General features: G+C 30.6%; 1 long non-coding RNA gene across 10 annotated transcripts; it reads left to right on the top strand.

Annotated features, from left to right (window-relative positions):
- LOC143073594 (uncharacterized) lies at positions 1-26,100 on the top strand. 10 transcript variants are annotated; one of them, XR_012977540.1, is made up of 8 exons: positions 2-240; positions 4,410-4,505; positions 5,366-5,466; positions 6,585-6,763; positions 7,583-7,742; positions 16,368-16,554; positions 17,459-17,603; positions 24,568-26,100. It is a non-coding gene; the product is annotated as an uncharacterized LOC143073594 (long non-coding RNA). The 10 variants fall into 10 exon arrangements; XR_012977538.1 differs by lacking the exon at positions 2-240 and adding an exon at positions 424-509; XR_012977542.1 differs by lacking the exon at positions 2-240 and adding an exon at positions 424-509 and having other exon boundaries at positions 16,368-16,515.
- Positions 26,101-26,836: the final 736 nt, after the last annotated feature.

Below are 26,836 nucleotides of genomic sequence, written 5' to 3' on the forward strand. Positions count from 1 at the left end.
CAATTTGCACCGGTGTCAGAGCCGATATTTTGTTTTTCTAGTGGTTGGAAGAGACTACAAATATTAACCTAATCCAATCTTAAAATCTATTTTTACAGGATCGATGACTCAAAATGTCTAAAGGATTAATCAATGATATAAAACATCAGTCTAAAGATAGTTGGAGGTTATAAATAAACTCTGCAATGATGAGGAAAATGGCTGTTCTGTTGCAGAATCAATCTTTCCGTGGGCAATTTCGTAAATAATTAAAAAAGAAATGAAATTCGAAAATAGACAACCATCTGAATATGCCTACATAGATATTTGCCAACAAAATGTCATAGGAGATTTGTACTACATAGGGATTTGATGAGTTGAAGAGACGACGAATGACCCTTTTATAACCGGTTTAGCTGTTGTCCTAATTTATGCAAAAGGAACCAATACACTTTTCATATTCTTCTTTTTTTCTTTCTGTTGAAAATCTTTATCATTTACATTCATCAGAACACAGTTGGTATTATCAGGTGAAGAAATTATAATAATGCAAAATTAAAAAGTATATTATATGGCAAACACACATCTTGGGGGGGTCATCTGGTGACCCCCTCTTTTAAATTGAATAAGTCCAGATGATACATAATACACTACAGAGTTTAAACAAGAGGGAGGGGTGATAGGGAGGTGGAAGGTATGAATTGGATTGAATAACTTAAACAAATACTTATAAATCTACTTATTGCCATTTATAAACCATATATATTGGCCAGTCATTTTATACTGAAGCTGAGTATTCTATTTTTATCTGCATCCCTTAAAGTTAAAGTTAATCTAGTTACCTCTTGATTCATTTCTATACATGATTCTGTCTGTCAAGTCAGACTCTCAGAAAGACTGGGTTACACATAAGTTTTCTTGGTTTCTATGACAAGATAAAATTTATATTTGGTTGCTGCAGCTTGATAATGTTGGGTCAAGCATTAAAGTTATTGGACTGTCTGCCGTGCTGCTTAATAATGTTGTGTTCTAGCTTTTAAATCTGCTGTACAGTTACATTTTGTACTTCCTGGTTGGCAATGATTAAAATTTCAATCAATTGGACAAAAATGTACATGTATCAAAACAGGCCTACTGTAGGGATACTTTGCTTGGCCACTTTATGATGTCCTGATTTACAAATGATTTTAAAAAAAAAGCTTACAGTTTTTTTGACGATATAATATCAAAGTTTGCTGTAGAACACAATCTTTTAAGTATAATAAATTAGAAGTCGGTATAATTTGATGATTTTAAATGACATTGGTTATTGCTCATTTATGATGATTTTTACTGATTAATTGTGTTTTTGTATTTTGTCTTCAAACTATAATGAGTAGAGAGAAAGTTTGAAAAGCAAAACTAATCTAAAAAATTGATAACCATTAATCCTGATATTGGTGGTTAAATCTATATGGAAGGTTTTACATTATTTACATTCTCCCCTTTAATCTTGAAAACTATTATAAATACATGTACATTGTAGATGGAATTTGAGATAGCAAAAAAGATCAGGAAGACAAGATTTACAAATAAGTCAACATGACTTAAATCATTACTTGTCTATAGGAGGTATTACTCTATTACTTAAACGTTGAAGTTTTCAAACTTTTTTTGTATTAAGGAGTTAGAGAAAAATATTTGCAATTAAAGATTAACAAAAAAATATTTTCCTCATGATTTATATAGTCTAGTCTATCTACCATGTTGGAGAGTGTCCATGCATTGTTTCAGCTGCACATAGACCTAGGTGGGTTACACATGATCTTTAGAACCTCTAGTTCTGTGGATATGAGGGTTGAGTTCTAACTAAAGCTGCCACATGTTTGTCCTTTTCAATGTTTGACAGTTCTTCGAATATGAGAATAGGGTTGAGTTTTTTTTTTTACTTACTAACCCTACCACCTGTTTGTCCTTCGCAATGGTTGACAATGTTTCAGTGCTTACACTGACAACTTATCTACATGTAGAATTGAACAATGAAGCCAGTGCATACAGTTCATTGATCTCATGGGCACAGCTTTATCAGGGTTGCGTTCAATATCGTAGCAGCTACATAGACCTTTACATTCAGTAGTTAAAAATCTAAGTAGCCCTATGCAGCTGATATGATATTGAATGCAACCCAGGTTAAACTGGTATTGTAGGGTTGCTGTTCCCTTGACCTTTAGAGGGGTATATACAGTTGTAGTGCTGTTCTTTTGAAAATTAATCTTATGATTTAACTTGGGTTTACAGAAATGAAATACATACTTAAGTTTGGACAGCATAAAGATAAATCTTATTTCCTTGTTATACAATTATTAACAGAATATTTTTGAATATTTTACATCATGCATGTATATTGAAGAGCTTTGTATAAAGTATCCTTTAAATTAATATTAAGACTACATATCCTGAGAGACTAATAGTGTGTTACTTGTCCATCATTAGATACTAGGCTGACTTTAAGATGTATTTTGTATAGTTTAAATGTGCTGTTTGGTTGCTGTTTCACTAGCTCCAGTTGTCCTTACATGTACATGTATAGATAAATCCTAGTGATCAACATAAATACTGTTTGAAGTAGACCAAAATTTTATTCAATTTTGTGACTGATTATCAAATATTTGACCTTGAATGTTTTATCTAAAGTCTAGGTTGTTACTAACATGAACCTTTATATCTATATTGTTTTATTTTACATGTATCTATAGACAATCCACTTATCAATCTCTGTATTTTAATGTTTGCAAGTTGACAGGAAACCAAAATATACACCTGTACACTAATATATGACAAAGGTCAGAGGTGAGGTACATGTATTATCTTTACACCTATTATTCTATCTGATGTACAACATTGTAAGTGTTGGTCAATCAGTAAGAGGAGGGGGTAGCATACAATTGTGCTTGAGGGGAAATTTCAAGTGATAGTCTGTAAAAATCTGGGATTGAAGATATATTTTAATGCCAAAAAAAACTGCTGCATCACTTGAAACAGCAATTATGATTTTAATCTGAGTCAGACTTTGATCACTTAAAAAGTTTTACAACAAATGATAAAGAACAAATTGACATTCATGCAAAATTTGTTGTTATTCATTTTTTTCCCTTTGACATCAGGAAAGTTGGTTTGGTTGCATTAAGACTGACCATATACAATCTTAAAAATGATAAAGAAATTTTACCCTGGATGTGATTTGTAATTAACAGTTGACCCAAACAAAACCCCTTGATCTTTAAATCTTGAAATTCTGATCTGATGCTGTTTTTTGAAGAGCAGTATGTAAACCAAAATTATGAATAATTGTTATGTCCTTAAAATTAAAAAAAAACATGTACATGCTTAATTGATACAGTTACATGCCTAATTAATACAGTAAGGCCAATTTGTTATGTGCTGAATATATGTACTTTTAGCATGTTAAGTTTAACTAAAATGTAAAAGTGATTATCTTTTTTTCTCTCCATGTGGTACATTGTAGGTGTACACTTTTGTTCAGGTATTGACAACCATTATGGATCAAAGATTTATGCACATATGCACATACTGGTACATTGTATTGATTTTTGTTTTAATGACACACCTGACATACAATGTACATGTAACAAGATTTTAAAGTACACTTGATATAGTTCTCAATGGGCCAAATCATTAATAGCGAATGAGCATCAGTGGCGGATCCAGAAATTTTCATAAGTGGGGGCCCACTGACTGACCTAAGAGGGGGCCCGCTCCAGTCACGCTTCAATGATTCCCTATATAAGCAACCAAATTTTTTCCCCAAAAGGGGGGCCCGGGTCCCCTGGGCCCCCTCTAAATCCGCCTCTGAGCATGTTATAGTCTTTCAGTAAAGACATTATGTTACAGAATAAAATATTTTTGTTCAAATTACCTTTTTTTATCGTACATAGTTTTATCTATTGAGTTTAGGCCAAGGAAACAAATTTCAAATTCAACAATTCTGGAAGATCACAATTAAGCCATTTTACTATATTTTTTTATGATTTTGAAACAAAAATTCCAGAAAGAATAAATTTGGAGGAAGTCTATATGATTTGCTTTTTTTCACGAATTTCTCTGTAAAAACATCATCAATTTATCAGGTATAAACTGTAAGTTATTTTTTTACAGATAGAAATTTTTCATTTAATGTCCAAATTTTGGAACATAGGAGAAAACTTCACACATATACACATAATCTTTATGTTACATCTCTAGTGACATTTAATATTTAATCAAGTTCTTCGTTAATACTCTTCCATCAAATTTGATAATACATGTAGTATTAACGAAAGCTGATAATAACCAAAATAAATAGATTTTGTTTTCCGTCAGCTTATGATATTTTGTATTAATGACCTCATTTTGATAAGTAATGTGTTTACTTAGTATTTGTATGTTTACAGATGGACTCTCACCTGTCCTGACCTAAACACAGTCTAGATAAAGACCAGACTGAACTGATAACCATGTAAGACAGTGAAATACAGATAATGCAGATGGTATACATATTCAGAATTTAATGAAAAATAAAAACTGGTCATTTTTCGATTTTCTCCATTGTAAAAAGTACAATATTTAATATGACCTTTTATTGCATAATTTTCATTTGTATACATGTAGTAATGATTTGGCCTGTTAAAAAATGTTTTACATATATACATGTACATGCTAAACAACTGCATAGCAGTCTTAGAGGAAGAACAAAATTAATGACAAGCTGTCAGAATTGCATAGCCATAATTATAAATGCATTTTCTTTTCATTTAATGTGATAAGGTTGATAACCTGAGTGAACAAACATGATCAAACATATATATACAGACAAAACACTCAATAATATACATGTACAAGTGCAAGTGAAACTTGTGTCAGCTTAAACCTTTTGGGACATATTTTTTTTAACATTAAAGAAGACTTTGTATTTCACCGTTTACTTTGGATTGATTACAATGGACAATTGGTGGGTATATATATGTACCACATATATAACTGTACAGCTAACAAACAAAAATCCTTCGCTTTGTTAGTATGCTAGATTTGGTTAAAACCTCAAATTCAAGTATCCAAGAACAACAAGTTTTCCTCTATCATGCCTATCTACTAAATTGGTATCTTAGAACAACAAGTTTTCCTCTATCATGCCTATCTACTAAATTGGTATCTAAGAACAACAAGTTTTCCTCTATCATGCCTATCTACTAAATTGGTATCTTAGAACAGTTAATGAATCTGCATTAGGAAGAATATATATTGTTATGAATTATTACGGTAGGTTACACTGTATTGATATCTGACACACTTTATGTGATGTCAGATCTATAGGGTGGCTATTGATAAATTATATCACTTTTAATTCCAGGGGCAAAACTTTTCCTTGGCAAACTCGCACATCAAGCACAGATAAAACATGTGACATGAACATGATGAATCTACACAGATTAACACACAAAGTTCAGGCCGGTAAAAAGCGTATATAAGTTTGTCGATTATAATGTTATTGTTAATGAATCCAATAAGTAATCCATCATGTCCATAGTGAGTCTTTGGATAAAAAGAAAATAATCATACAGTATAAATTAGCTGGTAGATTAAAGATACCATCATTTTGGATTCATCAATGTTTTATTTTTTTTCAAGTAGAATATTTATAAGTGTTTTTAAGTATTTGAAGATTTAATGTCTGGAGGTTTGATAGTTAAAACTTTACTTAATCAGGGGAGATAACTCATATAATTATTATTATGCAGGAATGTATGTCGTGAATTAACCCTATATATTTGGCTCCACAAATGCTCTCCCTACCACAATTAAGCAATGATCTGAACATTATTGTGCTAATAAATAAATAATATTTCTGTTGCCCCTGTAAATTTTATAGATGTTTTTTACTTTAATTTGGAATGCATGTGTACACATAGCTAGTCTACATTTAACCAGTAAGCATACAGAATTTCAACTAACTTCATGTCATATGTTGGAGTTTTTTTTTTTGAAATATTGTAAATTGTAAATTGGAATTTTTTATAGCCAAGGCTCTGTGTTGAAGACCATACTTTGATCTATAATGGTTTTACTTTTATAAGTTGTAACTTTGATGGATTGTTGTCTCATTGGCACTCATACCACATCTTCTTATATCTATATAATAGTAATAATATTTAAATCAAGAGTTGTTATTTTAGTTATTCAATTATTCTTATGACATAAAAAAATAGTCAATGTTCATTTTGACTGTCATGACTGTCGGGGACTTAAGGAAACATTTGACTTTTTGTCCATCGTGGATGAATTAATACAGTACAGTTGTACCATAGTTAAAAGGTAAAAATGTTTTCTTAATTTAACTTTCATGTTTGCTGGTTGAGATAACCTGATAAATGGTCCATTTAAAGAAAGTCTCCCACTACGTTTATATACTAGTTTGATCTAAAATTAATATGAAATTATATTTAGAAAGATCAACAAGATCATAATAATTGTAAGACATAATTTTTGTGTGTATATTAATATTTTTTAATTTATTTATTTTTTATTATAATTTTACATGTATGAGTAATTCAGAGTACGATATAGTGCAGGTGTAGACCAGAGGCCTGTGAAGGGTATAGTTGTCACTGTAACCTTAGTTAAAGTCTTTGATGGGATAAGAGGATCACTTTGACATTATAATGATGCCTTATTTGAGAACAGTATGAGTGGTGACACTGCTCAGTCCCAAACCAAGAGCTTGATGAAATAACCAATATGAAGTACAAAGGTAATTTTCACTTTGAAAGACTTGATACTGAGGCTAAATACTTAAGCTGCCTGTATCAAATGGTATTGATAAGTCCAACGATAGAATTTCCTTACTCCTTCCATATCAATTATAAAACTTAAGTTATTGTATTTACCTTTTTTTTAATTTTCAAATGTCCTCTATGAATATAATACTACATTTTATGTTGACTTGCCCTGATGAAGTCGCAGAGGCAAGACACGTATACTGGCTAGGGCAAAAGTTATAAAGCAAATAAATACCCGTATGGTTAGTGAAGAACACAAAGACAAGGACGGGTCTCTACAATAATGTTATATTTTCAGGTACTAGAAAAAAATTTGGTCTGACAAGTAAATTGCAACATAGGCTATTATGATGTCATAGAAAAAATTAATCAGGACCTTTGTTACATAAGCATGAATATATTATAAACTTGCAAAATTAAGCGCACAAAAAAGATTGGTGATTTTATGCTAACAAAATGACCATTTTTTCCAATCAAAACAGGACATACGCCATCGACGCCCCCGCTAGGATCTGCATCTGTCTGTATTACTTCTCTGTTCTCAAAGAAAAACAAATGTGTGAGGACATGTTTACACTTGCACTTGAATTATCATTAAATCTTTAACATCCCCTGTACACATAATACATGTAGGTGTTTAGATGTGTGTAACAACTATGTCAGTTTGTAGGTGTATTTCAAGGTAACTGTAATTGTCAAAGTATACTACTATTTTATAATGACTAATGGAAAATTACTTATGCTTGGCAATCAATGTACATATATATTTTCTTTTTTAATGATTTTTTTAGGAGTTATATTTTGCATATGAAAGATCATATGATCAGTGGGTGTTGACTTGTGGTTTGTGTGAAGTAGCAGTTCACTATAGTGTCATTTCGACTGGTTACTGGTTTGCAGCAGTAAAACCAGGAGAATCATCTTATTCTGATCAATGTCTTGTTTGTGATGGTGATTATTATAGTATAATTTTGTCCTGAGTATTTGTTAGTTTTTGTTTTGTAAAACTGAATTCTAATTGTTGGTACAAACATAATGTACATATAAAAAAGAAGATGTGGTATGATTGCCAATGAGACAACTATCCACAAAAGACCAAAATGACACAGACATTAACAACTATAGGTCACCATACGGCCTTCAACAATGAGCAAAGCCCATACCGCATAGTGAGCTATAAATGGCCCAGATAAGACAATGTAAAACAATTCAAACGAGAAAACTAACGGCCTTATTTATATAAAAAAATGAACGATAAACAAATATGTAACACATAAACAAACGACAACCACTGAATTACAGGCTCCTGACTTGGGACAGACACATACTTAAATAATGTGGCGGGGTTAAACATGTTAGCGGGATCCCAACCCTCCCCCTAACCATGTATGTACCTGTTGGTGTGTGATGATATTGTTAAAAACTGCATTAAAAGTCTGACTGGGTTCCTGTTTAAGTTCTGATTATAACAGTAAATCTGCACTATAACTGTTTATATTTGGCCAGGTACATTTGTACTTTGTGGTTTTGTGGCTTTTTTCAATGAAACCATATTCTGTTAGGGTACATTTATTACATCATACAAATTTGCTTATAACTGAAAACTTGATATTTTGTGGTTCAAATACAATTTTGACTGTTGGTTATGTAATATTCAGTGGGAAGGTGCAAATACAACAACAAACAATATTTTGTGGCTTCTGTGTTTGCTTGTGCATTATAACAGTTAAACCAGCTTTAAAAATCCATCACCAATTGAGTACTATTTATATGAAATCTACTTATTTTTATTTTACATATTTATGTAGAACTCTCTTTTATAGCCACAGCAGATCTTTCAAACGTTACAAAGAATCTGTAAACTTACAAAAATTCCAATTTTGGTACTTTTACTCTTCAGCAGTATAAGTACATGCAATTGATATAAGGCTTTTAATATAACTCTTGTCAGTCTTATTTACTGTAAATTCTGAAAATATTGCCTTTTGTATTTTTTTATTGCGATTTTATCATTTTAGATTATAATGCGATTTTAATTTTTGCAACATGAAATAAATCATGTTTAATTCATATGAAATGTTTTAAAATGCGAGTGTAAATTATTGCGATTATAACATGTTGCATTTTTCGCAATAATAAAAACATGTCAATAATTTCTGAATTTACAGTATCTCAACACAACTTTGATTTAACTTGTGCACAATCATTGTCAATACATGTATATCAAGACACTGTATACAGCAGACATCAATTAGTTAAAAAACAAAATTGTTTAAACAAAATTAAGCATACAATAACTTAAATTTTAGGACAATGTTTTAAACGATTTATTTTGTTGCTTATCAATCAGTTACAGTCTGTTTCAGTATTGATTTAACCTTCAAATTCAGTCATCTGTGATAACAAGATGAATTACATAAATATCAAATCACATTTAAAAAAACAATATTGAGCTTACAATATTACTATTATATTTTTAATTTATAAATTAATGTAACATATAAATCATTACATCATAATATGATTTATAGAAGTATTCAAGGACAAGTTATGTTTCTATCACGAATTGACATCATGAATTACAAATCTAGACATAATTTATTTAAATTTAAATGTCCACATTATCAGAAAAGCAGACGAGAAAAAGACAGTTATGATTTTTTCTCACCACGGACCAAAGTTGCAGAATGTGAAATATAGGGATAATACAATCTGTTAGTGGCAAGGATATAAATTATTTGTTTAAAGCTTTATATTTCAGAAAAAAACAATTGATTGATTGATTGTTGGTTGCTTAACATCCAGTGGCAAATGTTTCATGCATGTTCAGGATGATGAAATCCTGGATGCTTCATAACTTATTTACAGATGCCTTATGTTACTACATATCTGTCTGTCACTTGTCTGTTGCCCTTGACCTCATTTTCAAGTTTTTTCTGTGAACTTTCCTCTTATTATGAGTAATATGATGAGTATATTTGGTATATCTGTTCCTTGCAAGATCTACATGTCCATCAGACTTGTTCATGTGACATCTACCTCTTTTGATGGAGCTTTGTATACTGTACTGTAACAGTGTTTTGGGGAGTGTAACCAGCAGGGGTATTTTATCAAGGAGCTTTGTATACTGTACTGTAACAGTGTTTTGGGGAGTGTAACCAGCAGGGGTATTTTATCAAGGAGCTTTGTATACTGTACTGTAACAGTGTTTTGGGGAGTGTAACAGTGTTTTGGGGAGTGTAACCAGCAGGGGTATTTTATCAAGGAGCTTTGTATACTGTACTGTAACAGTGTTTTGGGGAGTGTAACCAGCAGGGGTATTTTATCAAGGAGCTTTGTATACTGTACTGTAACAGTGTTTTGGGGAGTGTAACCAGCAGGGGTATTTTATCAAGGAGCTTTGTATACTGTACTGTAACAGTGTTTTGGGGAGTGTAACAGTGTTTTGGGGAGTGTAACCAGCAGGGGTATTTTATCAAGGAGCTTTGTATACTGTACTGTAACAGTGTTTTGGGGAGTGTAACCAGCAGGGGTATTTTATCAAGGAGCTTTGTATACTGTACTGTAACAGTGTTTTGGGGAGTGTAACCAGCAGGGGTATTTTATCAAGGAGCTTTGTATACTGTACTGTAACAGTGTTTTGGGGAGTGTAACAGTGTTTTGGGGAGTGTAACCAGCAGGGGTATTTTATCAAGGTGATACTGTACTGGTTTACAAAGGTTACATGGGATTGACATTAAACTTTTGAAACCTGCTGCTTCTAATTGAAACAATGACGACAGCAACAGAAACTGTCAAAGTGTTAATTCATAAAAATGTTGGCTACCTATAGCTAGGTCATGTAATATTTTATATCGGTGGGTTATGTGATGCCTACTCATTTATAATTTTCACCTGTGCTAATCAGGGTTTAGAATAGTGGTTACATAGAAGAGTTATTTCCCTTTTAAGACATAATAAACTTCTACCTGAATATAGGTACACGTTATCAATCCCTGTTATCTCCACCTGTAAGACCTAGTTTATTGGAATATTAGAACAAGTTATCAATCCCTGTTATCTCCACCTGTAAGACCTAGTTTATTGGAATATTAGAACAAGTTATCAATCCCTGTTATCTCCACCTGTAAGACCTAGTTTATTGGAATATTAGAACATGTTATCAATCCCTGTTATCTCCACCTGTAAGACCTAGTTTATTGGAATATTAGAACACGTCATCAATCCCTGTTATCTCCACCTGTAAGACCTAGTTTATTGGAATATTAGAACAAGTTATCAGGGGCGTAGCTGCCGTTAGGCACTTTAGGCACGTGCCTACACATAATTTTTTCACAAATATTTTTTTTTTATTAAAAAAATAATAAACAACGTTATGTGTAGATGAACTCCAGTGAAGTTGTCACAACACTAATTATCGAATGTCATGTGTACACAAGTCTCTCGTCCTTAGTGAATGGAATATTGGATAGAAATGAATGTTTTTTTTTATGTGTGTACCTTATATAGAAACTATAAACTAGAACTTTGGTTCAGATCATTTCAATTCTATCAACAAAAATTTGAATGAACCTCAACTTAGACACATGAATTTTTAATTAGTTGTTGTTAGTTTTCAACTAGCTTTCCACTTTGTCTTCACCCGACTTGCCAATGTTGGTCGTCCGTTTTGCTGTGCAGGATGTATAAATACGCAGTCACGTCTGGTCAGAATGGGGACATTTAATCTTATGCCTAGTTGTAGAGAGAATACCACTCTTTGAGGAGTTCGTAGTTGGTCTACTGAAAGGCAAAGTTTCTGCTCCTATCCAATAATCCCTCATTTTCCAATGCATGGCATTTGGCAAATTTCCAGACCTTCGTCCTGTACAACACCTATTACAGGACTAAGCTCTCTGTTGTGTTTATTGTAAATAATCAGTTTGGTTTTTTTGTTCTAAACTTGCATAAATATTTTACACTGGATGTTTAAAAATCAATCTATCAACTAGCTTCCAGTAGTTTTGAGTACGCTCAGATCTACGTGTAACGACCACTATTATTCAAATTCCTAAGCAGGTAGGGATTTTACAGTAGAGCGGGATATAAAGAAATACGAAATTTCTTGAATTTTGTTACGTTATTAGTATGAACAGAACATAACTTTTGCATTAGACATCGACTATGTGTGTATGTGTTTGTGTGGCTAGGGTGAAGGTTTAAGAATCAAAAGATTGATGGTTGATGTCTTTCTAGCCAAAAGGATAGTGTTATTATATAGTAATATCAGTGTTTACGTGCACGTGCCAAATTTTTTTTAATGAAGGATCGTCAATATGTACCATCAATTAAGTATATCGATCATAACGGAATAGTTTTGAAAATACCAAACAGGGTGTACTGCTTAATTAAAGGGATATGCGGATCTATGCATATAAATTGTAAATATTTTTTTTAAATATTTGATTTTACAATTGTACTGCGTTATTTAATTCACCATTCAGATGTTATGGTAAATTATTCATAATTCTTCGAACTTTTCATCATGTATATATATTATAATTATCATGATTAAATAACCTGAAAATTTAATATTTTTGTGCATAAAATTTTGCAGCCAAAACGCTGAAATCCGTTTTCCGTCGGGGGCTTCGCCCCCTGAACCCCCTACCAGCTACCCCTACCTACTGCTGGGGGCCTTGGGCGGCCCCCAGACCCCCTGTCGATTTGTGCCTACAGTTGAATGAATACCTAGCTACGCCCCTGGTTATCAATCCCTGTTATCTCCACCTGTAAGACCTAGTTTATTGGAATATTAGAACAAGTTATCAATCCCTGTTATCTCCACCTGTAAGACCTAGTTTATTGGAATATTAGAACAAGTTATCAATCCCTGTTATCTCCACCTGTAAGACCTAGTTTATTGGAATATTAGAACACGTTATCAATCCCTGTTATCTCCACCTGTAAGACCTAGTTTACTGGAATATTAGAACAAGTTATCAATCCCTGTTATCTCCACCTGTAAGACCTAGTTTATTGGAATATTAGAACAAGTTATCAATCCCTGTTATCTCCACCTGTAAGACCTAGTTTACTGGAATATTAGAACAAGTTATCAATCCCTGTTATCTCCACCTGTAAGACCTAGTTTATTGGAATATTAGAACAAGTTATCAATCCCTGTTATCTCCACCTGTAAGACCTAGTTTATTGGAATATTAGAACACGTCATCAATCCCTGTTATCTCCACCTGTAAGACCTAGTTTATTGGAATATTAGAACAAGTTATCAATCCCTGTTATCTCCACCTGTAAGACCTAGTTTATTGGAATATTAGAACAAGTTATCAATCCCTGTTATCTCCACCTGTAAGACCTAGTTTATTGGAATCTTCAATCAGAATTCTGTATTGTGGTTTGAACAAAAAGTAAACTCACTTTTAAATAAATCCTTATGAAAACCAAAATAATATTTGTTTAAATCCTACTGCTATCATTTTTAAATTTTGATTATTTTAAAAAATTCTACAAGGTGGCCTTTCATGACAATACTTTTTTTTTAAGTATTTATTCACTTATTTTTTACACAAAGCCATTTGACATCAGTGGTGGATCCAGAAATGTTTTATAAGTGGTTTCCCACAGACTGCCTAAGAGGGGGCCCACTCAGGTCATTCTTCAGTGATTCCCTATATAATCCACAAAATTCCCCCCCTAAATCCACCTCTGGACATCTTTTAGGCTAGTTTTTAGAAATGGATTTTTATAGACAGTTAGCCTTAATTCATGTTGATTTTTGATAATTCACTTTAATTAAAATTCAGATAACTTTCAAATCTGCATTTTATTGAAGCTCAAGACCCTGTTGCTCTAATAAAAATCTTTTAAAGAAACAATAAAATATCTATGAAAGATAAGATGAAATAATATTAAATGATTAGAATTAGATGGATTTTAGTGACGTAGGATAAACGTAGGAATGTTAAAGTTTGGCCTCAAAATATAGACTATGTCATATATATCTGATAAGCAAACAGATATTTACTAAAATATGAAAAATTACATAAAGTAAACAATTTTTCTGTTTATTGTTTGATGAAGGGAACTGAAAATAAGATCAACAGTATGATGTGCTCCAATTTTTAGCCAAATTTGCTGTTTAAAGGTTGTTCTGAAAAGATATATCCACATTTAACATAAATAAGCCTCATTGTCTTGCGTGGCCAATGTTGTTTTTTTTATTAACAAAACTCAAATTTTTAGTAAATAAATCATTCAAAATGATAAATTTCTTTTGTAAATAGTGCAACTACAGTGCAACAATGATTTTATCGTTGGTGGAATATGCCAGATTTTATTTGTGAAGTAACTATTTTAATTCAAATTTTATGATAACTTTATAAAAAAATCAAGAATGTTTGGGCCAATTTTGAACCTTCATGAATCTTTTTATGTACATGTATGTATATTTGCAAACAAAAAACACAAATAGAAAATTAGAATAAAAATCAGCCAACACTTGAAATGCATTATTAAACACACAGTTCTTTAAATCATTGAGTCATTTAAAAAGGCACTATAAAGAAAATGCTGCTATAATCATTTGGCTCATGCACGAATATGTTACTTTTCCCATTTCTTTACCACAGACAAATATATATGTATACTTATATAGTGCAAAAAATACTTAGGCAAATCATTTGATTTTTAATTTTTCAAAATGTCAAAATCAGCTATTTTGGAAGACTCATTGAAAAAGAAAATGCATTTTTTTTTAAAAGAGTTTCCATGTAAATTTAAGATAGGAAAGAGAAATTATGTAGCGGGATATTTTCCTTTTGTAACAATTGAAAAAAGTCAGGAAATGGGCAGGTGAAGAAGAGTTAACCCTGAATATAGTACAGACAGTATTCAGGTCAGATCTGTGAGAGAAAGCCATACGTAAAGCTTTGACGTCATCATTCAACCAGAGATCAATACATAATGTTTTACATTTAGTCGTGAGATGTTTGTATAAAATAGACAATGATTGCAAAATCAATAAAGCATTATGGCTACAGGGTCGCTTAAAATGGCTTCATTTAATCCTGTAGTTCAGAAACAGACAAGTTTATTAAATAAACGGGACTTTTATGCTATTTTGGAATAATATTGCTATTTTATAGATAAAAATATCAATAATAGCAAAGCAAAAATAAATTTTAGTATTGGTTTTGCACAGATTTTATTGGAAAGAAATGGGTTAATAATCAAACAATAGACTTTTAGTTGTACAGAAATCTAAACCAGACAAAATTAGATCTATCCAGTGAATTATCAGTACAAGTGATGTGATATCTATTTTACTTCATATTGATAGAAGCATCATTATTATTACTAGCCATATGTGTCATACATGTACTAGATATATAAAATAGGAAATATATTAAAGACTTTTATCTAACTTGGCTTACCAAATTGTATCATAATATTTCACTTAGCAAGATTTCTCCATTTAAGGATTATATGAATTAAATTCAATTGACAACCTATGAATTTAAAGCATTTTAAGTTTGATAAAAAAGAAAACTTACAAACAATGATTATTTTTTAGGGAAAGATTGCATGAAATGCAATCCAAACCCTATGTTACTGACTTATTTTTTTTACAATTGAATTTGCCATATGTGAACATAGTTTCTACAAATGTGTAAATAATTGCACATAGTTGTAGATGTATTTAACTTTTAACAAAGTGTAAATTTTTACCACAGAAACTATAACATACATTCTAGAAAATTGTTATGGAAATGAAGCATTGATTTTTATTATGGCCACCTCCATAAATTTGTAGAAAAGAAAATAGACCAGTAAATTAAAGTTAAAAGACAAATTTTAGAAAGTCTTGTGAATACCTAATTACTGACATTTTTTTGAAAATTATAACTTTGTTGGACCAAACAGCAATCGTACATGGTCATCGACATTTATACAAGTATGGCACTTATTATTGTTTGATATTGTGAAACCATTGTGAAAAATGTGTGCAATTTTATATATATATAAGAAGATGTGGTATGAGGGCCAATGAGACAATTCTCAATCCAAGTTACAATTTGTAAAAGCAAATCATTATATACCTCCATTTATGGGAACAATTGATCCTACATATTTAAAGCAAATACAGGACCATCTAATTTTCACTATGAACACTAGATTTGAAGTCAAGGTGGGCAAAATGGAAATGACGACCAGGCTAGGAATACATTTTGGAGAACTTTGCATACTGGTTTCAGCACAATGACAATAAATTAAACTATAATGTATAGGTAAAAAAATTGTATTATAGCATCTAGATTAAGTGTTGATCTTAAAAGAAAAAAAAACCCATTACTAATGTATTAGTGTTGAAAAAAAAACACCAAGAAAAAAGGCATAATATGTATATATATTTAAAAATTTGCAAGTTTATTCATAAGTAAGAAACAAAGTAAGTACATTTATTAATTTATTTAAAGTCATGTCTTAAAACTCCAGATTCAGTTTTACCATCAAATGTATAACAAAAAGTCAGACTATGAATTAATATTGAATAAGTGCTTCCTTTATTTTCAGGTTCCATTGCCATACCACTAAGGGAATTGGAAGGTGATTGGCTAACCTAGGATTAAAGTTTGTAGATCACACAATGGCTTTCTATTTAACCAATATATTTGTATAGCACATGAATCTGAACAAGGAAACAAATCCTCCAATACCAGTGGTTACGTAGTTTGATTAAACATATGTACAGAAAGTACTTGTAAGCTATTGATTTACATAGGAAGGATAATGATCTCTCTAGTTGTAACATATTCAGGATTATGTTAACATACACAGTATAGCTTCATTATACAGTTAATAATTTAGATTCACTTAATCTTTGTTAGATTAGCAATCAGCTTTTCAACAGTACAAGGGCAACTCTTCAGTTACATGCTGTACATGTATGTACTGTTGAGTGTGGGTCCATCTTTTTTTGTTGGTTAAGAAAAAAGAAAATTGTGATATAAACAAAGATTATTTGATATCTTTGTTTTACAAAGTTTATATACATGCCTTTTGAATAAATATATACTTCTTTGAACATTTATGATGTTTTCCTATTCCAGTAAAATATATGAAAATTTAGTAGCCCACAAATATTAACAAATCTACAGTATGCTAGTATGGCCTTCATAATGACAACACCTTTTCCCTTTGTATTGTGTCTGGTGTATTTTAATGAAGCATTCCAGCTATCGTCATTCTGGTCATCAAAGTAATCATTGATCCCCATTTTCTCTGACTACAGGGGTTCATTTTAAGCATACAGTATATTTACCTTATTTGTGGCATTGTCTGAAATATTGATTATATTTGTGTGATGCAGGTAGAAAACTTTGTTAGCTTTGCCTTTTTATAAAAGGATAAGGCCAATGACATTAATATAAAAATATGGATAGAGGGAATGAGTGCCAATGAGATAGTTATCTAAAAGAGTTCAATTAATATGGATTTAACCTATTAGCGGTCATCCTATGGTCTTCAACGATGTGAAAACCCATAATGTATAGTCAGCTATTATTTTTAGTCAAATATGGGCCCTCACTCTTTTTTTTACATCTTGCAAAACGTATTGATATTTTAAATTTTTAGATTCAATATAAAATTATATGATTTTGCAGGAAGGGATTTTAATTATCTAAATGGATAGACAGAACGTATAAAGAAGCTATGGAGAAAAATTAACACAAGAAAAGCAACTTCTTCCAAAGTATACAAAAGATTACAACAGGCTTGAGTCCAAAATTATTATCCAGCGTATTACAGGTAAAAAGTTTGGGGGCATTTTCGAGTATTATCAAGATTAAATTATTGACTTCTTTGCTCTATTTGTCAAAAATTATATTCGCTTAGGAAATTTTTTAACAAGATATTGACACTATCCTTTCAATTTTATGTGTTTTAATGCATCAGATATTCTGTTACACAATAAATTCAATAAAGGTTCATATCCCTACATAAAACAAGCTTGACAACACCTAAAAAACATGACAACACCTAAAACACATGACAACACCTAAAACACATGAGAACACATAAAACACATGACATGTAATACTCTACAAGCTTGACAACACCTAAAACACATGACCTGTAATACTCTACACATCAATGATACAAATGGTTTTTCTTTCGTCTTTCAAAAATAGAAAAAGTTGACAATATTGAAGATTTCTATACTAGAGTACATGTACACATAAGGAAAGAAAGAAGTGAAGTATTTGCCAGTCTTCTTTTAAGTACTGATTGAGCCCATAGGCATTGCTTTTAGATAAAATGTAATTTTTATACATCTTTGAAGTAATCTTACATCTGCATTGTATACTAATCATTTTGTTTGATCTGTCATGACAAGGTATAAACATGGTCAACAAATGTTTATATACTGTCATATATATTTTGAATAGAAAATAAGGAGATGTAGTTAGTATGCAGTGGCATATCCTGATTTTTTCTTAAATGGGGGCCCACTGACTGCCTAAGAGGGGGCCCGCTCCTGTCAAGCTTCAGTGATTACCTATTTAATCAACCAATTTTTTGCCAGTAAAGGGGGCCCTCCTCTAAATTTGCTTCGGTATGATTGCTAATTAGATGACCATCTAAGACTTGATTAAAAATTTATTAATATAAATATTAGTCTTAACTTCAGTTTTAGGAGCATTAAGATAACTGGATTCAACAGAGGAGGGTTGTTAATTTATTTTAATAGAGCACGATCATGATGATTGACACATTTAAATTGTTTTTTTCAAGCACCTGTATAAATAATAACCACAAATTTTTGCTTGAATTGTGCAACAACAGCAGATCTGAATACCAATATCAACACTTTATTAACAGTGAACCATCAAACCACATATATGTAAAGGAGATCTTACCAAAATAATATTATACTAAACTTCCTCAATTTATCAGATTAGTATTCAGAAACGGACATTAAATTAAGGATTTATAGATCATGAAAATGTTTTATATTAAGATCAGTGATTACATCGGGCAGATTAAAATTCTATTAAATGTTACATCTTAATTCTATTCAAAAATAATACAATAATCCGATTTCAAGAGAACAATAAAAGGAGATTAATAGTTCTTAAATTAGGATAGATATCACATAGATATAGCCTAGATTCACCTGTGTCACTACAGATAGAAATCTTGTGTATGGCCTAAAGCAGTAGTGTCTTTATTGGTATGCATCATTGTAACATATAAAATATACCTGTTCTAATTTGTTTTTTATGCTTAGTTCTGTTGTCGATAAAAAGTTAATTAGACGTACATAGAATATATTTGTATCATCTTATTGAAAACGAAAATGGTATATGTTCTTTTAAGTTATTAAAAATGACAATCATGAAAAGAAAGTAATTAAAGTCTGCCATGGAAATGGTCACGTAAATGTACATTAATGATGAATAATTAATAAGTAATTATTAGAGTTTATAGGATATTTACTGGGATAAATGAAATGAAGGAAAACAAGTTCGGTAATAATATTCCAAGGCTAAGAAATGTCATGCCAGGGTCTGAATGGGGTTAATATAATCTTTAGAATACTATTAAAGCAGAGAGTGCGAAGTGAAGGGGGAAATCAGAATTTAGAATAATGGGTTACTAAATTATAAAGAAATGAGAATAATGGGCAAAAGTAATTAAGAGTAGAGAAAAATAATACTAAAATTTTAATAAAGTATAGAGGATTTAATGACCCCTCATTCAGACCCACCTTCTTGATGGTGGCAAATATTGTAAAAGAGAAAGATATTCATTATAATTGAAATACAGTTTTTATGAGGATACCTGTTTAAATTATAGTTTAAAATTTTTGTGCCCTGCTAAATGGAAAATTAGTCCCCTGAAAAAATGCTGCTGTAAATAGTACTTACTTACCCAAAGAATGAAATAACTATGTTTTAATGTTGTGTTCTTAACATGGAAAACCCAGTACCTGACAAACTTACATGGTAGTCTTTAAGGGCTTTTATATTCTAATAATTCAACTTTACGAATAACAATTAAAGTAATAAATTATGTATTTTAAGTATGTTTGAGACTTTCTTTTACATTTGCATATATATTTGATATAGTGACTAGTGAATAATGTTAACAAATGTCACTTTAAAATTCTTGGAAAAAGTTTTGAATGATGTTCCAATTTAAACTTTTACTATAAGAATTATCTACCCTTAAAGTTGAAAAATTGATTCTAAATGCACAAATATTTCGTATTTGTTTAAACATTTTGGATGATGCAATAAATCACTTATTTTTCTCTATACAAATAAACAGCCTTGCACAGAAACTGCAAATCTGCAGATCTTGACCAACTATGCACTGGTGTTGTACATTCCAAGATGGCTGTATACACAGTGAATCTACCCTTGAAATAATTGATGATGTAATGATTTTTTCACCTACTACAAATGTTTTGACTACTATAACTTAGATAAAATGTATTATGGATTGAAGATGGACTAAAATCTTAGATTAAGTAATTTATGACACAATTTAAAAACTAGGCTGTATGAAATTTGTATTCAGTAAAACACTTAAATTTGTGGTTCACCATGTACCCACAAATCCACAAAAATGTGTTCCCTATATATATGATAATAATACACAGTATATAGTAAACAATTAAGGTTTCGTTACATTGTGATTTTGTTAAGAAACAGTAACAGGAACTTGAAACTTGTAAAAAATACTATAATTTTATATCAAACACCAGGAGCAGTTGTATTATTATAAAAAGTCACTTTGATTCTCATATTCATTTTAAAGATCAATTTACATAGATATAAGACATCATTTAAACTATGTTAGGTCACAGAATATTTTCCCACAGTTTCACAGATATATGTAAGGGTGACTGCTTTTCTATGAAATGTTTATGTTACTACTCCAATTCAAATAATTATTTCCTTAAATAACAAACACCTACGCTGCACTGTTGTAAACATTTAATGTTACTCTTTCTGTGTATTTTTAGTTATATAGCCCAAATTTTCATATTTGCATTACAAATTCTGTTAATGTTGTTTTAGTTGCACTTTAATTTATTTTTAAAATTAATTTGTCAATTGTTAGGTTTCATGTAAGTTAACATAAGAGTACAGTGTTTGTAAGCCTGACACCCACTTAACATGCTCAATTTTTTACATAAACTTCCAGATTTACGCAGTTTTCTGTTGATCCATTTATTTTTATTGGTTCCAAAATTTTAAGGGATGAAAAAGAAGGAAAAGCTGGTGAATACTAATTGATTTTGTAGTTTTGATAAATTTTTGCATACCAATTTTACGTGAATTTGTATTTTGTTGAAGCTTATATTTTTAAAACTTATGAAGTCAATGAAAAGTAGTTTTCCACAAATAAAAATGAATTTTCGTTTTAATAATTAGATGCTAAAAGTACCTTTTTACCATAAAAAAATGAATAATTGAAATTAAAAAGGTAAAATTTGTGCTATTATAAATCAAGAAGGGTATACTGCAATAGCATTGTACATCCATTCATCTATGTATCTGTATTTTTGTATGTTTGCCTGCGTAATTTTCATATGTTTCACTCTGCTTTAGTTATGTTGTAAAGAACTTTCTGTTGGACAATCAAATGATTTGAGTACCCTTTCAGTTTGGAACTGTTTTTGACAAGTTTAATCACAAGTGGGTGGTAATTCTTTGCATTAAGCACCTTGTTTTCTTTGGAGGATGTCGGCCTACATCAAGGAATACCTCAGGTCTTGTAAAGATTATTTTTTTAATTACTGGGTTTAGCATGTTGTCAGCTTTTCTTTCCCCTCAAAATGAAAAATATAATGAGCAAGACTTTTATTGTCTAAAAAACAGCACATTGATTTGACCCTGATTTTTTTTACATGCACACAGGAAAAAAACTTTTCTTGAATCCGGACTTATTCACTAAAATAAAAGAAAAAAAGGAAAAATAAACCACAAGGAAGTTTGATGGATATATTCTCCCACTCAGCAAAAAGTGTTTGGTAACCTTCACAGCTAAAATTGTCACGACCTTGACTTTATAAGACCTTGACTTTATAAGTTCCTCCATGTAGGCTGATGCAGCCAACAAATACAGAGAGTCAAATGCGGGGGATGCCTGATTTTTTATTTCCATCTAAACAGCCCCAAAAAGAAAAAAGACTTTATCAAAAGAGAAAAAAGTAAAATAGCTTAGGCTTATGTCTCTCCTGCAAGATTGATTGATTGATTTGTGTTTTACGCCACTTTCAGCACTATTGTGCTATCCATCAGTGTATACCTTGTTTCAGCACTATTGTGCTATTTCCTGGCTGTCAGTTTTTATTGAGGGAAGAAGCCAGAGAGTCACCAACCTTCAGTAGGAAAACTGACAATCCTACGTTCTCAATTAAGATTGAGCCTAGTGTACCTGCCACATGTGGGAACTCACAACCTCAATATTGATATGTTAATGATACAGTAGGTTCCTTTTTCTACAAGGAAAAGGGACACAGACCTTAATCTCCATTTCCCTTACACATAGGAGTTTAAAGACCCTTTCTATAGGGCCTTATAGAGAGTTTGTTGAAATAATTGGTTGATATACATTGACAAAATATATTTACAAAGTACTTTTTTAAGCATGTTAAGATGGGAAACTTAAATTGGAGTTTCTTAACCATGGAATTGATGGTACTTTCGCATTTCTTATCCATGGAATTGAAAATACTTTTGAATTTTATTAACCATGGAAAGTACTTTGGAATTTTTAATTCATGATAATGTTTTCTGTTAATTATTTGTCCTTATGAATATTCCATTAGAATAGGTGTGAATTAGTATAGAAAATGCAGGAAAATCCAGTCTCTGTTGTAGTACTACAATGTGGTCTGTATATATCTTAATTAAAGGTGTCAATTGGGAAGAAATAGATATATAAAATAATGAATGCATGTATTTTTTTGTAATTAATAATTAAATTATGGAAATACCATATTTGTGTGTATTTTGAAATGAATTTAGATGGGCCAATGAACTATAGTGTCAGTAAATGTGTTTTTTTACTTCTTTGTAAATCAAATAAAAATTATGTTTTCTTCTTATGATTTGGTTAAAATTATTATTTACATTAAGAATGGATTTAGTTATATTTTTCAATCTTTTAATTCTAACTGAAACAATGTATTCAAATATAGTGGAATTACAAGTCTATCTTTCTGAATGTATTTCTGTTAGTAATTCACAGGAACAGTCTGAACACAGTGTTTAACATTGAATTTCACAAGGAGAACTGTTATGCTCAAAGTCACTTCACAAAACAAATTAAAGTCATTTTGGACAGACAAAAACAGAACTTATTATTTTTATGAAATGAGTTGTGTTTTAAAATTAGATGGTCACCTTGGAAAAACTGAGATATATTTACAACCAAATTAATCAAAAGATGGACTGTACTTACATGAGAACCACCCTGCTAAGTCTAGGCACAAATTATCATAGAGTGCTAGTCTAAATTGTCTTTCATCACATTTTATGAGTTTTTTAGGTTAGCCAAATTCATGAAATTAGCAAGAAAAATTCATAAAAGGTCTTCAATAAAAAAATTACACATATTCTGAATGAACATCCAAAAATCCTTTTTTACTTTCTTAATGAAATTACAGTGCTAATTTAAACTTCTGTATAAGACTAATGTGTGGGAAACAGGATGGCTTAAATGCCACCAAGGTTCCCATTGAAATCTTCAGAAAACTTTCAAATCACATTTATCTGGATGAAAAAAAATCAATTAAACGTGATTATCCAATATTTCAACAGTCATGACATTTGAGATTGACCACTATTGACCTTTATTAGCGTCAACATTATAACGTCATAAATCGGCAATGATGGAAATGGCCTGCTGTTGTTAAAATAATTAATGAGATGTATTATACTTAAATTAAAATGAATAAGTAAATGACCGTATGTACCTTAAACTGATTTTGAAATCCTATATGCAAGTATCTTTTCAAAATGGTAAGTAACATCTGGGCCAGTTTTTTTTTGGTCAATTTGTGATAGTACATTAAGTATTAGCAGCTTTCCAAAAGCTGAGAATTGCCTCCTCATAGTAGAAAATTAAGATCACAGTATATTTTGTTTAACTCACCCACTCCAGTTTCGAACTTATTAAAGTTGCCCTTCCCTGACAAAAAATAGTGCTTTTGATGTCATTGTTTACTTAAACTTACCAACAAATTTGCAGAAATGAACCTTTTGTTACAAGAGAAATATATGTATTCAAACAAGTAGTATACTTATTGGAGATTTCAAGAAAACAAAAGGGTTATGTTTAACAGTGCTTGTCTTCTACCATATTATAGAAAATATAAATATAGAAATATTTAGAAAGCTGTGAAAATTACAAAATTTGGTTGAAAAGATTGGGATTTTGAATAAGTAGTCTAGACACCTATAGTACCAATTTTTTATAATGAAGATTGTCTGACCGATGCTGATTTGTTCTAATATTATTCAATGTGTGTCTGAAGAATATCTCAGTGTAAAACAAGGTGTCTTTTTTATAACAAATTTTGAAAAAACTTGAGAGAAAAAAATCAATAACTTTGAAACAAGGATAATGATTAATTTAGACTGACCCAAATTAATACATTACAAGCATTGATTAGTCCTTAATTGATAAAAAATAAGCAAATCTTAATCTTACCCTCTTTCTAAATTTATTAATCAATTCTCATTTTTTGTAGTGAATGATTTCATATGAAGAAGAAAAAATGGGGGTGTAAAGAAGAGGCAATACCAAAGATATGCAATACCAGGATACAAAGTGATTGAAGTCACCCAGGATAATAGGATTTGAAAAAGTCCTTTGTCCTACACACACTGTATTTAGAAATTTAACCACACACATTATTTACGTGGTAGACATTTAGTGGTTTTATCTGCTCTGGTCCAATTTCAAAAATGATGTTTGCATTTTGATAATGATTATTGATTTTATTTCAAAAGTACACTTTTGATTGATGATTTTTTTCCTTCAGAATTTGTGAATGGTTGTCAATTGAAAAGCTATTTCTTTCTAAATTTTGACCCAGCATATTCATCAATGAGATCATCAATTAGTTTATTTGAAAAAAATATAATGCAAGGGTTGACACATTTTGATAGCTTATCAAATGGATTGACAGCTATTAATTAGTATAAGTCTGTTACAACTTACTTGTAAATATTTGAAAATGTAATCAGTTATTTAGTTCTGAAAGACAGGTAGATTGAAATTCAGGGGATCTGGTAGATTGAACCTAAAGGATCTGATAGATAAAGTTATGGAATCGGTAGATTGGCCTAAAAAGGATTTAAATATATCCTTACTTAGCTTATAGGTATGAAAATATTCTTCAAATGGTTCAAAACTATTTTATGTGAATACGTCAACTATATAAATCTTATGGGATAAATTAATTAAAATTCCAGTGAAACTTGACAAGCATCTTTTTTACTTACTTTAAAAGATCATCAAAGAAGTAAAACAAGCGAATATTTTTTTTACATTTTTTTTTCAAAGTTTACTATTGGCAAGTAGACAAGAAACACCCCCAGTGGGTTATTTTAGAATATCTCGTGTTTAACAAAAAGAGTTGTAAAAACGGATACAGTGTTCATGTGCTTATGTTTTGCACAATTGTTGCAGACAAAATATTGCATATCTATAGTCCAAAGTATGGTAGATTCCCTCAGATATGATATATATATATATATATATATTAAAATAAATGGGCATTACAACATTGAATACATGAGTCTTTATTTTAAGTATAATTCTGTGTGCGTGAAGTTCATGGTAAAATTAATGGTAATAGTTTAAATATTGTCTGCAGTTTACAATTATACTTTTTATGTTAGTATATTTATATATGTATTGTACAGTATTAAATTTTGACAACGCTCATTATTAAAATGTTATTAAACCTTTTGACCTTCAACTATTGGTTTTCTTATCAAGATGATTAAATCTAGGGTTTGACATCCAGTTTAAAAAAAAAGACAGGGTCTAAGCTCTATGTTAATATTTAATGACCCTGAGTCTAGAGTTGTTTTACATAGATTAAATAGATCTTCTATCCACATTAAATCCTATAAATTACAAAAGCATGGAGATGAAACAAAATACTGCCAAGATTCCTTTAAGACTTGTTTCTGAATCCACTATTTGAATTTCATGTAACATTGTAACACTTTATTCTTGTAGTTTTTCAATGATAAATATTATTTAAACCAAGTTTTTTTGTTCAGTTGTTATTTGTGATTTTGTTTTTAGGAGGTTTATGCAATTTGTCAAATCACCTATTCCTGTAATTTTGAAGTTTTCTTGGTTTTAAGTGTAAAAGAAGATATGGTATAATTGCAATTGAGACACCAGAAGTAAATATTAATAAAATGGTTATAAATATTGAGAAGATAAAGTTTATATAAAGAGAAGGCTGATTACAACTTGTTCTGTTTTGCATCTCTTTCCATCATCAAAATTAGCAAATATCGATTTATCAAAAGTTTTGAAAATAAGGAGTTGTGTTATGAAGGCCAATGGGACAACAATCCACCGAATTTCAAATATGTGGATATAAGCAATTAATGTTTATTTGTGCCAGTTCTAAAGTGGATTCAATGTTAGTTTGTATTGTGGGATTAATTCCACACTGGAGTTCTTAAAATATACACAGCTTTCATGAAGAGAATTTATATTTTGAAGTTAATATACCGATTGTATGGCTTATAACAAAAGAAATGATAAAAACATATATGAAAAATTCCTCTTGCAGTTTTAAAGGACATGTTCAAAAGTTACTTCAAATGGTAATAATATATACCAAACATGCAAAAATACATACATACATCAAAACTCGTAGGATAATCAAAGCAGTTAAAACTATAAACTCATCAAAGATATGTGTGTGTACAATATGCCTGAATGAAATTTCCTAAAATATCTTGGGATTGCAATAAATGATTTCCTTT

Source organism: Mytilus galloprovincialis, chromosome 4 (genome assembly GCF_965363235.1).
Source record: "Mytilus galloprovincialis chromosome 4, xbMytGall1.hap1.1, whole genome shotgun sequence".
NCBI lineage: Eukaryota > Metazoa > Mollusca > Bivalvia > Mytilida > Mytilidae > Mytilus > Mytilus galloprovincialis.